General features: G+C 38.6%; 1 long non-coding RNA gene across 1 annotated transcript in view; it reads right to left on the bottom strand.

The window, feature by feature from the left end:
• Positions 1 to 12,970, bottom strand: part of LOC119870085 — a 31,342-nt gene extending 18,372 nt beyond the window's left edge. The window contains exons 1-2 of the long non-coding RNA XR_005353016.1: positions 12,843 to 12,970; positions 10,692 to 10,853 (exon numbers count right to left, since the gene is read on the bottom strand). This is a non-coding gene — a long non-coding RNA (uncharacterized LOC119870085). The remainder of the gene's footprint in view (positions 1 to 10,691; positions 10,854 to 12,842) is intronic.
• Positions 12,971 to 13,537: the final 567 nt, after the last annotated feature.

Here is a 13,537-nt window from a genome sequence, read left to right as displayed (position 1 = left end):
GCATCCATGTGGAACTGTGGCAGGCTAACTTACTACTAGAAATAAGGGTAAACTTTCAGACTCCTCACAGTTCTTGATAACGTGAGTTGTAAAACACAGGATAATAATAAAACAGAGGGTCTTAGATGCTATAATGAAAACAGCATTTATTTCAGGAGACAGGCACCAATAAGTTCATTTTTCAAAAAAAATGTATTTTAGAAGTTCAGGGAAGGAACATGACTACCTTGGTTTTTTGTTTTTGTTTTTAAGATTTTATTTATTTATTCATGAGAGATACAGAGACATAGACAGAGGGAGAAGCAGGCTTTCTGCGAGGAGCCCCATCAGGACTCAATCCCAGGATCTGGGGATCACAACCTGAGCCAAAGGAAGAAGTTCAACCACTGAGCTACCCAGGTGCCTACCTTCGGGTTTCATACATGAAGAGTGGAGATGACCAGATCAAAGGTGGAAGAAATAATATCTGTAATGCAGCGCTAATATTTTAGTATCTTAAATATTGAAGTGAGACTATTTAAGACTTGATTAGCATAGAGTCCTTGAGAGTGGAAATTAGATGATATTTACAACACATAACAATTAATTATAAGTAAATAGGGATCCCTGGGTGGCGCAGCGGTTTGGCGCCTGCCTTTGGCCCAGGGCGCGATCCTGGAGACCCGGGATCGAATCCCACATTGGGCTCCCGGTGCATGGAGCCTGCTTCTCCCTCTGCCTGTGTCTCTGCCTCTCTCTCTCTCTCTCTCTCTCTCTCTGTGACTATCATAAATAAATAAAAATTAAAACAGCAACAACAACAACAACAAAAAAAAACTGGAAAAAAAATTATAAGTAAATAATGAATGGGGGAGGGTTGAGATACAAAGCTGATTGTGAAGATTTGAAAGCAAATGAAAAGTTACTGGGGCCAGTTATAGAACTAAAAAGAACACGTTTTGTGGGAAATACACACACACACATACACACACGCACACACACACACTTTTGGAATGCCATTAAGTCATATATCTGGGTAAAGATATCAAGAGTAAATCAGAGCCTGAGACATAGATCAGGACCCAAAGCTATATATATGACTATTGGGAGCTATTCTGAGGAAAAACCTCTGGAAAGTCTAAAATTAGGAGAAGAGGAAGAAAATATTTATTGAGACAGTAACATAAAAGTCAGAGACATTAGAGGAAGAAACAAGATATTGCCATGACCTTGAAGCCAAAGGAGAAAAAAACATAGAAAAGAAGGTGCCAAAATCGTCAATTTTTGCTGAGAAATTAAGTCACACTTGACAATGACATAAAATATGAAAAAAGCCTTGCTCACTATTGTATCCTCAGAGCCTAACACAGTGGCTGGCATATATTAGTGTTCAAAAATTTACTACTGAATGTTAATGTAAACTAGAGTAGCCTTGTATTCATGCAGATTTGAGATCAGCAAAATATCAGTCGTGCTGTTTTGATTTCTGTATCACATTCCTAGCACAGCGTCTCAGTATCTCATGGTAAAGCTGACTGACGTACTTTGTTTTCCTTGAGATAAATGGTAACATTATTTTCTTTGAAGTAATACCCCCTCATCACTGTAATTGAGATATACAAGTTTTATGATTTTATTTTATTCAGGGTTCACTGTCCTAGGGTAGTTACAATGCAGAATTTAGGATGGGTTCTCAGGGAACTCGAAATAACTTTCACTGCTGCTTGGTTAACGGACAGTGTTTTACTCACCATTTCATAAATTCAGAGTCAGCACACTTTCCTTTGCTTGTCTCCTTTGACTCATCAATGTAGAATGAAATCTAATCAATCCACAATCATGCTAATGTACTGTGCTACTTCCATTGCAGCAAAGAATAATGTTGTTATACTCAGTTACATTTTAGAATAATGCAAAAATTGAAAGTGCTATTCTATGTGATATGTAAATGAAGCATTTTATGACCTGAGGCTTTAGCATCAAAATTCCATTTTGATCCATCAATTTTCATCAACAAATTAAAAGAACTTGTAACTCAAGTATGGGAAACAATGAATTTAAAGTTACAGCTTATTATTTATGTAGAATGTTACAAAATAGATTACTTGTAATAGCAATATATAAAAATACATGGGCATTGTGAAATCTAAAACCCAAATTGTTTCTGTACCACACTGAGATAAATATTATAAAAGGCTGTTATGCTCTGATTGACTGAACTTTTTTTTTTATAACTGAACCAATGGATTTTCTCCCTCTGATATAGGAAACAAAGTAACATCTTCTTATGCTTCAGAAATTTCACTTATTTCTTGGAGTATTCCTATTCTCTTATATAGTCTAAACTTTCCTCATCATTTAGGGTTAATCATTTATATCTTGTCATTACAAACTGGAATACACTCTATCTTTTTCTATGGGCATACCTCGATGACAACTGAAATATAAGATTAAGGGAAACTGATTTTTATCACTCAAGTACCTTCCTTATGTAAACATATAATCCACATCAGACTGAGTTTTACTCTACAGGTATGTATATATGTGTGTCTCTCTATATATAATGTTTTATCCTAATGTGCCTCTTCTAGAGAGCCATTTTTTTCTCCTTCATATTGAATCCCTGGCCCATTAAAACAACTATTCCTATACATTATTTTTGTCTTTATATCCTTTAAATAAACAAACCTGCTGGGTTCTAGTTCACAATTTCTACCAGCCGGCATCAAGTGTGTGCATAGTTTTGTGTAGACAATTAAGTCCTGAGTTTGCAGTGAGTCCAAATGACTTCTTACTAGTGAAAGTTTTATGTCTCAATGAACATTCACCACTTACTTCTACCCATTTGTGAAAAAGCAGCTCCAGAAAGGCACTTACAAGATACAGCTCCGTTAGACACACCGATGATAATTATGGATTCAGAATAGATATTTGCTCTCATTTTCAGTTATTTTTCCTCATTTGGATTTTATTTCATAAGAAAATTTACTAGAATGCTATATATTGAAGTTAGTTAATAACTTCAATTATAAAAAAAAATAAATAACTTCAATTATGAAATAAATTGATGTCAAGATTCACTTTGATGAATGGTAAAATATTTATGAAATTTTGCCTCTTACACACTAAAGAAAATGTGAAATCAACATTTTATTCATGACCATGCTGTCATATCAAAATATTCATACTAATGGTGAAATATTACATTTGCTACTAGAGTTAGTGCCAACTTAGTACAGAGCAAAGAGAGATGATATTATAGCACAGGTGTCCCTTTACTAGTTTCCATCTATTTCTACCTGTCCAAATTGACTATAAAAGGGTATATACAAAAACTGGCAATGGAAGCAAGTGATAATTTGGAAAAATTAATACTCTTTATGAACAGTGTCTAACTCATAGTGATCAATAAAAACTGTAAACTAGGGGCACATGGGTGGCTCCATCAGTTAAGTGTCTGCCTTTGGCTCATGTTATGATCTCAGGACCCTGGGATCAAGCCCCAAGTCAGGCTCTGTACTCAGTGGGGAGACTGCTACTCCCTCTGCCTCTGCCTCTCTCCTCCCCCAGCTCTTAGGCTTGCTTTCTCTCTCTCCCTCAAATAAATAAAACCTTTAAAAATAAACAAACTGTAAACAAGAAATTTCTTTGAGAAAATGTTGACATAGGCAGTCTCTCTGAAAAAGTACATTTTAGCTAAGCCTTTAAAGATAGAAAGGAGTTAGCTTAGGGATGAATGGGGCAAAGGGCATTCCATGGAAAAGGCACACCTTTTGTAACTACTCTGAGGCAAGAACTAATTTGCAGAATTTCCCCCCAAAAAAGAGAAGGCTAATATTATCATAGCAAGAGTTATTAAGTATAAAATAGGGTCTGAGAGGAAAGTAAGAACCAACCAGTTCATTCAGGGCTCTTGTAGGTCACTATAGGACTATGGGATTTTGTTCTATGTACAATGGAGAACTTGCACTAATTACTTTAATTGACCAATCCGATATATATGTTACAAAAATCAATCTGGCTGATGGTTAGAAAATGGATTATAGCAGCAAGAGTCACACAGGAAACTAGGTCAAAGGCACAGGCACTGGGTCTAATTAATGGATGATGGCCAATTGAATTAGAGTGTTGGTAGTAAACATAAAATCAAAAGGGACACAGCAATACTTAAGTAGTATGGGCAGGCCTGGTGGTGACATTGGCAGGGTTCTATAGGAGAGATTAAAAATGCAATGTCTTTGCGATTTACAACTGAAGATAGTAGAGCATATATTGTTGGTTGGATTCTGTTTTTCCTTAGTCCTGAACTATTTTGCCTCTCTCAATGCTGTGTCTTAAATTCTTCTTACTTTTGTCCTTACTGTGATGGTTAATTTTTTGTGTCACCTTGACTGAAACTTCGCCCGGATAGGGTGCCTAGACATTCGGTTAAACATTATTTCTAGGGATGTTTGTGAGGTGCTTCTGGATGAGATTAACACTTGAATTGGTGGACTGCTTCACTGGGTAAAAATCACCCAGTAGTTCATGATTTTATGTTTGTTTGCTTTTTTTCCATGATTTTAATTTTCCAATAGGGGGTGACTTGTGGATTATGTAAAATTTGACTGATTAACTTTTTTTTTTTTTGACTGATTACTTTTAAATAAAAGCTGGGACACGTGTCTTCTCCTGCCTTTGGACTCAGACTTGGCCTGGAATTTACAGTATCACTTATTCTGGTTCTCAAATGGAACTATAGCATTGACACTCCTGAGTCTCCAGCTTATGAACTGCAGATCTTGGGACTGTTTAGCTTCCATACCTGTGATCCAATTCCTTATAATAATCCTACATATATGTATCGTATTGGTTCTTTTTCTGTGGAGAACCCAGAGTGATACACATACCAGGTTAACATGCTGTTTTGTTCTAAAATTTCCTCATAGGGGTGCATCAAGAGTCTTATTAGTTAGTGGCTTAACAGAACTATAACACTGAACCTCTTAGGTATATAATTATGGAAATACAGAACTTTACTTATCTAGGTAAATCAACTCAACTAGTTGGTAAAGTACACAACTAGTAGTCAAGGAGTTCCAATTTAGATGACCCTTGCTCACAAATCATCCCTTACTTAAATGAATTTTGGGGATCTCTGGGTGGCTCAGCGGTTTGGCGCCTGCCTTTGGCCCAGGGCGCGATCCTGGAGTCCAGGGATCACGTCCCGCATCATGCTCCCGGCATGGAGCCTGCTTCTCCCTCCTCCTGTGTCTCTGCCTCTCTCTCTATGTCTATCATAAATAAATAAATAAATCTTTAAAAAAAATAACAGTTTGTTTCTTTTCCTTAACTTCGAATAGTTTATAAAATTTCTCACTTACATGTATTTATAGGCACAAATTTGTGAGGTAGGTTGAATTGAGATTAATTGAAAAAAAAAAAAAAACCAGGTTTTGAGAAGTTAAGCCATTTACTTAGGGTTGGTCATATATTAAACAGCAGATAGAGAACACAATCTCATTTGGGTCTTCTGATTCCAAGTTCTTTGCTCTTTTTATAAACAAAAAGTCTCATACTTGTACAATACTGTATCTCCAGTCAAATTTTAGGTTTTCTGTATTGTAACAAAGCACTTACTTCTTAGGTTACCAATATTTGCATACTTTAAAAAGTTCTACATTCTTTAAACAAAACCGTCCTTCTCCCAATGGTCTTCACACTTCCTAATGAGTATAACTGACATTTAGGAAGGCACAATTAGAATCGTAGGTTATCACTGACTACATTATTGAAGAATCACCCAGTCATTCATAACTCTGCTTTTCTAACAGGGAGTGACTTATAGATTTTGTAAAACTGGGCTGATTATTTTTAAGTAAAAGAAAATGAAGAGAGAATAGAAAGAGTATGACATTACACACTTACTCATATGCTATTAGCTCTGACACATTCTCTCTGTCATCAAAATGATGATTGTCTATAAATATTTGTTATGCACTTGAACCTATAGTAGAGTGTGACAGATTCCAATAAAATATTCAGTGTGATGCTTTGAGGTCTTCAGAGGAACATGAAATAGTTCCCAAACTGCACATTACATGTGGTTTTCCATTATACACTGCACAAAATGTCCTTGACATTCAAGAGTGCACCATCATATTTTAGTCTAGTTCACTCCAGGGTGTATTTGAAAATACCCTCCATTTGCCTTTAATAATAATGACTTGTCATATGGAATCCAGATCTCGGCTAATCTAACATAATATGTACTTGATGGTTTTTATTAACTGTCAAATGAAACCCAACAGTCGTCAGAAACATTTGCCCCTTCTGTCGTGCAATTGTTCTCAGCATGTTTCATTTCTGACCATTAACGTAAAAGGTTAATAAACAGAACTACTTGATGCTATTAATATTCAATATGCGTGGCAAGTGAATCATTTTGCAGACTTATGATTTTTAAAGATGCTGGGCCATTAATGTTACTATTTTGCAGGCTTGTAAAACTGCACCATGCAGCATGCATGTCATAATTTGAATGCTAAAAGGTCTGTGAAGAGTTCTTGCTACATTACATTTTACTCACCTTTATTGAAATTCAGACTCCTTCTTTGGAATGTAAAAGAACTCTATCTCACTGTCTCTCTCTCTCTCTCTCTCCCCTTAATAATTTATTTTCACTTGTTCTTACTCCTTATTAATACTTGTTATGTTTAATCCAATTTTATTTAATTCCTGGATTTATAGAATCACCGATTAAAGTAAAATCACCCCAGATTTTATCTAAGATCTATTTAATGGTCAATGTACATTGTGATATAGATTAGTGGCTAAATATGTTTAACTGAGTTCTACAGTTGTAAAATATGTTTCAAATGTGAAAAGCATTTGAACCAGATTTCAGGCAAAATTCACAGACTGTTACTCAGACTCGTTAAAGAGGCACAGGGTTATAAAAATAATGGATTATAAATGGGAATTCAAAGACAAGCTTTGTCTTCAAAATGGATCTTTTAATTTAGTTTTCTTTTTCATTGTCTGCATATCTATTAGGTACCTTTCTATTGAAACTGAAATCAATTTCCTATAGTGCACTTTATTTTCAAAAAAAAAAAATATCTAACAACAAAAGAGCCACAAAAGATATAGTAGCTGAATCAATCTTATTAAAATAATTAGAACTAAGCAAACATTTAATGCTTGCTAAAATAATACGGAAATCTGTGTTGGGATATTGTAGGCTGTCATTATAATGTACGAAAAATGTCTTTTGGTAGTAACTGAATAGAACTAAAGGAAGAAAAGCTTTATAAGTGTAGCATTCTCCTTTTTTCTAGGTATTTGTATTCAACTATCAAAGGAAACCAATTGTAAATGATAAGGATGCAGAACATAATCAATTAGATACATATTGTTCCTAAGTAATCTTGAAATAAACAAGAGAATTCTAGAAGCAGCCTGGCCAGATTATTTGTCAAGTACATAAACAAGCAAATAACCTCATATCTACACACATATATACTCAGTATAAACATGCCCACAGAAATACTTTTTTTTCTGTTGTGATTTATAGGTATAGAGCATTTTAAGAGTATTGTGGATCTATTACCTAAAATACGTGACTGATACTATCAGTAAGATCTTGTTCTATCAAGGTTTAGAGCAACTGTGCTGTTCACTTGAAGGATTATAACCCCAATTTTCACTTTGTATTAGAAAGCAACAATCAAAGAGATTATAGCTGTCTTCTTCCAGGAGGACAGGGATAAAATTTATGGTGCAAAATTTTTTGGATATCAAAAACAACTGTACTACTGCAGTTAATTTAAAGATGGTTTGATCTGAGGTTTTTATTTATTGATTTAAAGATTTTATTTATTTCGGGGGGAGAAAGAGAGAGCGAGCGAGCATAAGAACACAAGTGGGGGAGAAGTAGAGGGAGAGAGAGAAGCAGACTCCATGCTCAGTAGGGAGCCCACGGCAGCCTGGGGCCTCATCCCAGGACCCTGAGCTCATGACCTGAGCCAACGGTTCTTAACTGACTCAGTCACCCAGGCGACCCCTGATCTGAGGCTTTTAATAAACATTTAAGTTTGCAATTAATATATTAAAAACTTTTAAAATTCAACTGCAGCTTCATAGTCAGGTGTTTGACAATGAAAAAAAATGTAGAGGGAAAGATTTTGAGAAATTAAGGATAGCACCTCAGATAGCACTTGATATAAAAAGGCTCTTATTTCTGTCGCCCTCTCCAACCAAGGTTCTTTATCTCCAGTATTTTACCAAGCAGAATTACAGAAGAGTTTTACATTTTGAAATACCAGCATTTGCATGGATTAATGTTTTTTGTTAAAGAGGTTTTATTTATTTATTCATGAGAGACACACACAGACTGAGAGAGAGAGAGACAGAGAAAGAGAGAGGCAGAGACACAGGCAGAGGGAGAAGCAGGCTCCATGCAGGGAGCCTGACATGGGACTCGATCCCGGGTCTCCAGGATCAGGCCCTGGGCTGAAGGCGGCGCTAAACCACTGAGCCACCCGGGCTGCCCGGATTAATGTTATAAAACATAAAAACAGAGAAATGACGCATTATACCACTCACTTCATAAAATATTTTATACTCTGAGTACTGGCAGGCAGAAAATGAAAATAATTTTCAATTTTTTATTAAACTCTGATAAAATAAAGGCAACAAAGTTATTTGAATTGCTTAGGTCCATGTAGGACAAAGATTAAGAGATACCCCTGACTCTGATATGCTGACAAAGGAAAATCTGGATCAAATTTTCTGGATCAGTTCAGAATCATTGCATGACCATTACTGGCTGTATAAGGTTTCTCAGTACCATAGACAGCAGATATTGACCAGAAACAAATGCAAATAGTGAAAATTCCATGATGAAACAATCAGGTAAGCAGAATTCCTCTCAGTCTTAACTCATTAATGTGATTAATGCTATAAAATTTTTCCCTGGTTTCCAAATGTAGATAGAAAATCTCTCTTCTCAAACTCTATAAATTAAGACAGTTATAAATGTATGTGAAACATAGCTTTGGAATTTATAAGTCCTTGTTACAAAAGGGGAATAAAATGCTTATAAAGTAACTTTAATAGATTTTCTTGAAATCTATGAATTGCATGTATAACAGAATTAGCAAAAAATTAATATCAGCTTTAGTTTTTACTTTTACAGAGTCGATCAAGTCAACATTAAATTCAAGCATAGATAGTTCTAATATTGATGGCAAACATTCTCTAAAAATTAAATATTCACATAGACTATTTCTGTATTTTTATATTCTGCCTAGAAATTTTAACCCCAAGTACATTTTGATGTTTTTCTTTCAGTTATGCAAAGTATTAGAAGACCATGAATAAAAACTTTTAATGAGGTAATGATAATGTCACAATAAATATGCTTTTCACTAGTTGTCAAGGAAGTACTGGGGAAATGCTTAACTCTAATGTTAAGCAATGTGTAACTCTCTTTAGAAACGGCACGTTATGTTTGATAAAATAAAATACACAAAATACTTAAATAATTAAAAACTGGAATTAAAATTAGCAATTAATAAGTGAAATCTGTTCAGGTTCTTTGAAAGAAATAAAGTGATTGTTGTATTGGGTTTGGTTTGACTAGGACTGGAGAATGTATCGTTCCTATACATCTTTCTATCTGCCTTAAATAATATACTTGACCCAAAATACACATTTAATATTTATACATACATGGTTGAAAGAAGAAAATTGAAGTTCACAGATAACTTTCATTTGTTTACACACTAATATATGGAAGAGCTATGACTCACACTGCTGTGTGTGTTTGTGTATGTGTGTATTTTCAGAAAGTCCTTTAGGTTGTTTCCATATCTTGGCTATTGTGAATAATGTTGCACTAAACATAGTGTGCAAATATCTCTTTGGAATACTGATTTTGTTTCCTTTGGATATATACCCAGAAGTGAGACTGCTGGATAATTTGGTAGTTATTTTTTTTCCAATTTTTTGAGGAGCCTCCATAATATTTTCCATAGGATCTGCACCAATAACATAAGCCTATTTGACTTTTAGTAAAACTAGATAGAATGAAAATATTATATTTAATGCTGATAATCATTCTAAAGGTATGCCTGCCTTTAATCAACAAACTTAAAATAGTTTTTATTTATTTATTCCTTTTTAATTTTATTTAAAATAGAACAATATAATTCAGCAATGCCACTTTTTGGCATTTATCTAAAAAAACGATAGCACTAATTAGGAAAAGATAGATATACACCTATGTCATTGCACTATTTGTTTACAATAGCCAGGATATGGAAATAACTTAAGTGTCATTAATGGATGAATGGATAAAGAAGGTGTGATATATAATTATTACATAATTATTACATATTATATAGTCATATGTACATTATAAATAAATAAATATATATATTAATTATATATATATAATTTTACCTAGCCATAAAAAACAATTAAATCTTGCCCCTGGGACTGGGGACAACATAGATGGATCTTGAGTGTTTTATACTAAGTGAAGTCAGCCACAGAAAGACAAATACCATATGAGTTCACTTTGATGTGTAATCCAAAAATCAAAACAAGTGAACAAAACAAAATGAAACACATAGATACAGGGAATAGATTAGTGGTTGTCAGATTAGGGGATTTGGGGGAGGGGCAAAATGGGTGCAGGGGGTCAAAAGGTACAAATTTCCACTTACAGAATAAATCATCAGGATGTCATTGATCATCATCAGGATGTCATTGATAGCATGATGAGCTGCATATGTGAAGTTGCTAAGGGAGTCAATCTTGAAAGTTCCCATCACAAGAAAAAATCGTGATTTTACATGGTGGATGGTAACCAGATTTGTGATCATTTCCTAGGGTGTATAAACAGCGAATCATTACAGTGTACACTTGAAACTAATACAATGTTACAGGTCAATCATACCTCAATAAAAAATAAATAACAAGCTCCCATCAGATCCCAAATACCCCCTTCCAATTTGGTCAGTTTTTCACCGTAGAGATACTTTTAAACAATGACAACAAGCTTCAAGTATCTTGTTAGGTTTCAGCCTAGACCAACAGTAAATATTCCTGGCAGTACATCCAAACCCATAGGTGCAAAGAGGGTCCTCCAAAAGGGTGAAAAGGACACTCTTCCAAGATCCAGGCTACTCTTAAAGATAACCAAAGATAGGAAGCAGACAATTCCCGAGAGCTGGCATAGTCCATAGAACCCAAACCACAAATGAGGTGCAAGCCACATTTCTGCTCAACCATACGTAGCCCCAAGTAGGGTGCAACCACATTTCTGTTTGGATAGATTCTGGGGTCCCCTAAGCTGACAGTTGCCAAAGCTAGGTTCTCAAGAGGAGACGAGAAAAACAACAAAAACAACAAAAAAGCAACAGCTATCCCTGGGAGAGACAGGACCCAATCAGTGTTTCCCCAGCCAATGTGGACAGAAGGGCCGTGTGACCTGTTCCCTTCCTCCCCAGGCCCCGAGGATGGAGACCCAGGAGAGCTGACGCTTCCCCTTAGCAGGTCCTGCCCCTTTCCCGGCTGCCTGCAGGTCCCACGGGCGCCAGATTGTGGGGGGGGGGGGGGGGGGCGGCTAACCTGCCCTCGGGTTAGGGTTAGGGTTAGGGTTAGGGTTAGGGTTAGGGTTAGGGTTAGGGATAGGGATAGGGTTAGGGTTAGGGTCAGGGTCAGGGTCAAGGTTAGTGTTAGGGTCAGAGTTAGGGTTAGGGGCCCCAGCAGGGTTAAGGTTAGAGTCAGGGGCAGGATCCGGATCAGGGTTAGGGTTAGGGTTAGGGGGCCCAGCAGGGTTAGGGTTAGGGTTAGGTTCAGGGTTAGGGTTAGGGTTAGGGTTAGGGTTAGGGATAGGGATAGGGTTAGGGTTAGGGTCAGGGTCAGGGTCAGGGGCCACAGCAGGTTCCCACGGGTGCCAGATGCAGGGGGGTTAGGGTCAGAGTTAGGGTTAGGGGCCCCAGCAGGGTTAAGGTTAGAGTCAGGGGCAGGATCCGGATCAGGGTTAGGGTTAGGGTTAGGGGGCCCAGCAGGGTTAGGGTTAGGGTTAGGTTCAGGGTTAGGGTTAGGGTTAGGGTTAGGGTTAGGGATAGGGATAGGGTTAGGGTTAGGGTCAGGGTCAGGGTCAGGGGCCACAGCAGGTTCCCACGGGTGCCAGATGCAGGGGGGTTAGGGTCAGAGTTAGGGTTAGGGGCCCCAGCAGGGTTAAGGTTAGAGTCAGGGGCAGGATCCGGATCAGGGTTAGGGTTAGGGTTAGGGGGCCCAGCAGGGTTAGGGTTAGGGTTAGGTTCAGGGTCAGGGTCAGGGTTAGGGTTAGGGTTAGGGTTAGGGTTAGGGGCCCCAGCAGGGGTAGGGTTAGGGTTAGGGTTAGGGTTAGGGTTAGGTTCAGGGTCAGGGTTAGGGTTAGGGTCAGGATTAGGGTTAGGGCTAGAGGCCTCAGCAGGGGTAGGGTTAGGGTTAGGGTCAGGGTCAGGGTAGGGTCAGGGTTCAGGTTAGAGGCCCCAGCAGGGTTAGCATTAGGGTCAGGGTCAGGGTCCGGGTTAGGTTCAGGGTCAGGGTTAGGGTCAGGTCAGGGTTAGTGTTAGGGTCAGGGTAGGGTCAGGTTTAGGGTTAGTGGCCCCATCAGGTTCCCGGGGTGCCATACGTGGGCGGGTGGGTACCACTAACATGCCCTCTGCCTCGGTGGTGAGGCCTGGCTCGTGGGGCTCCAGCCCGGTTCGCCTCCATCGGGTGCCCGCTTCTTAGGAGGTTCGAAGCTCTCGGTGGGGCACCTGTACTTCAGGGTTTTGAGGCAGGTTAAGCTCCTGCTGTGCCTCCATCCAAATGTCACTCACCTGAGACCTGGCTCTGTGGACGCTTCCTAAGGGGTCCGGCTGACCCTGCACCCTCTGGCCTCTCGGCGGGACCTGGTCCCACAGCAGACGCGGTCGGCTTCCAGCCGGGTTTGGCTGGTTACAGACCAGCCCCTCAGGCTAGGTCAGCCTCCAGCCGGTTTCAGCCGGTTGCAGACCAGTTCCTGCTGCAGGAGCTGGTGAGCTGGGATCCAGGCCGCACCGGGAAGGCCTGGAGCCCTCCGGCCCGGGCGCCTGCACCTGCTTCCCTCGGCTCCTGGGTGTGGTTGGGGGGCCCGTTCGGCGTGTTCTCCTGGTGCCAGACCTGCGAAGAGATAAACTGAGGCACGTTAAACGCTCTAAGAGTTTCCATGAGCACATCTGGATCAACACTGGGCCGGCTGCAGTCCGGAGCCTCTCCGGAGGCTGTTCTGGGAAAAAGGCAGAAGCAAAGTAAGGTTTTTTTGAACGGCTCTAGCTTAAATCCTAATACGCCGTTTGTTTGATTGGTTGTCCTTAGTGTTTGGGTTTCTGACCCCGAGGCTTTTTACAGGCTGAGATTTGGGTTTCCTTCCTGAGGAGTTAAAGCCAGCTCAGGCTCAGGGCCTCCTTGCTTAATTAATGTAACAATTATACAAGTTCCTTATATATTTTGGATAATAACCAAATATATTAATCTTATATATATGTGATTTGAT

The sequence above is a fragment of the Canis lupus genome, chromosome 1 (assembly GCF_011100685.1).
Source record: "Canis lupus familiaris isolate Mischka breed German Shepherd chromosome 1, alternate assembly UU_Cfam_GSD_1.0, whole genome shotgun sequence".
Classification (NCBI taxonomy): Eukaryota; Metazoa; Chordata; class Mammalia; order Carnivora; family Canidae; genus Canis; species Canis lupus.
Note: the sequence above shows the minus strand (reverse complement) of the source record. Positions and strands in the feature narration are given on the sequence as shown.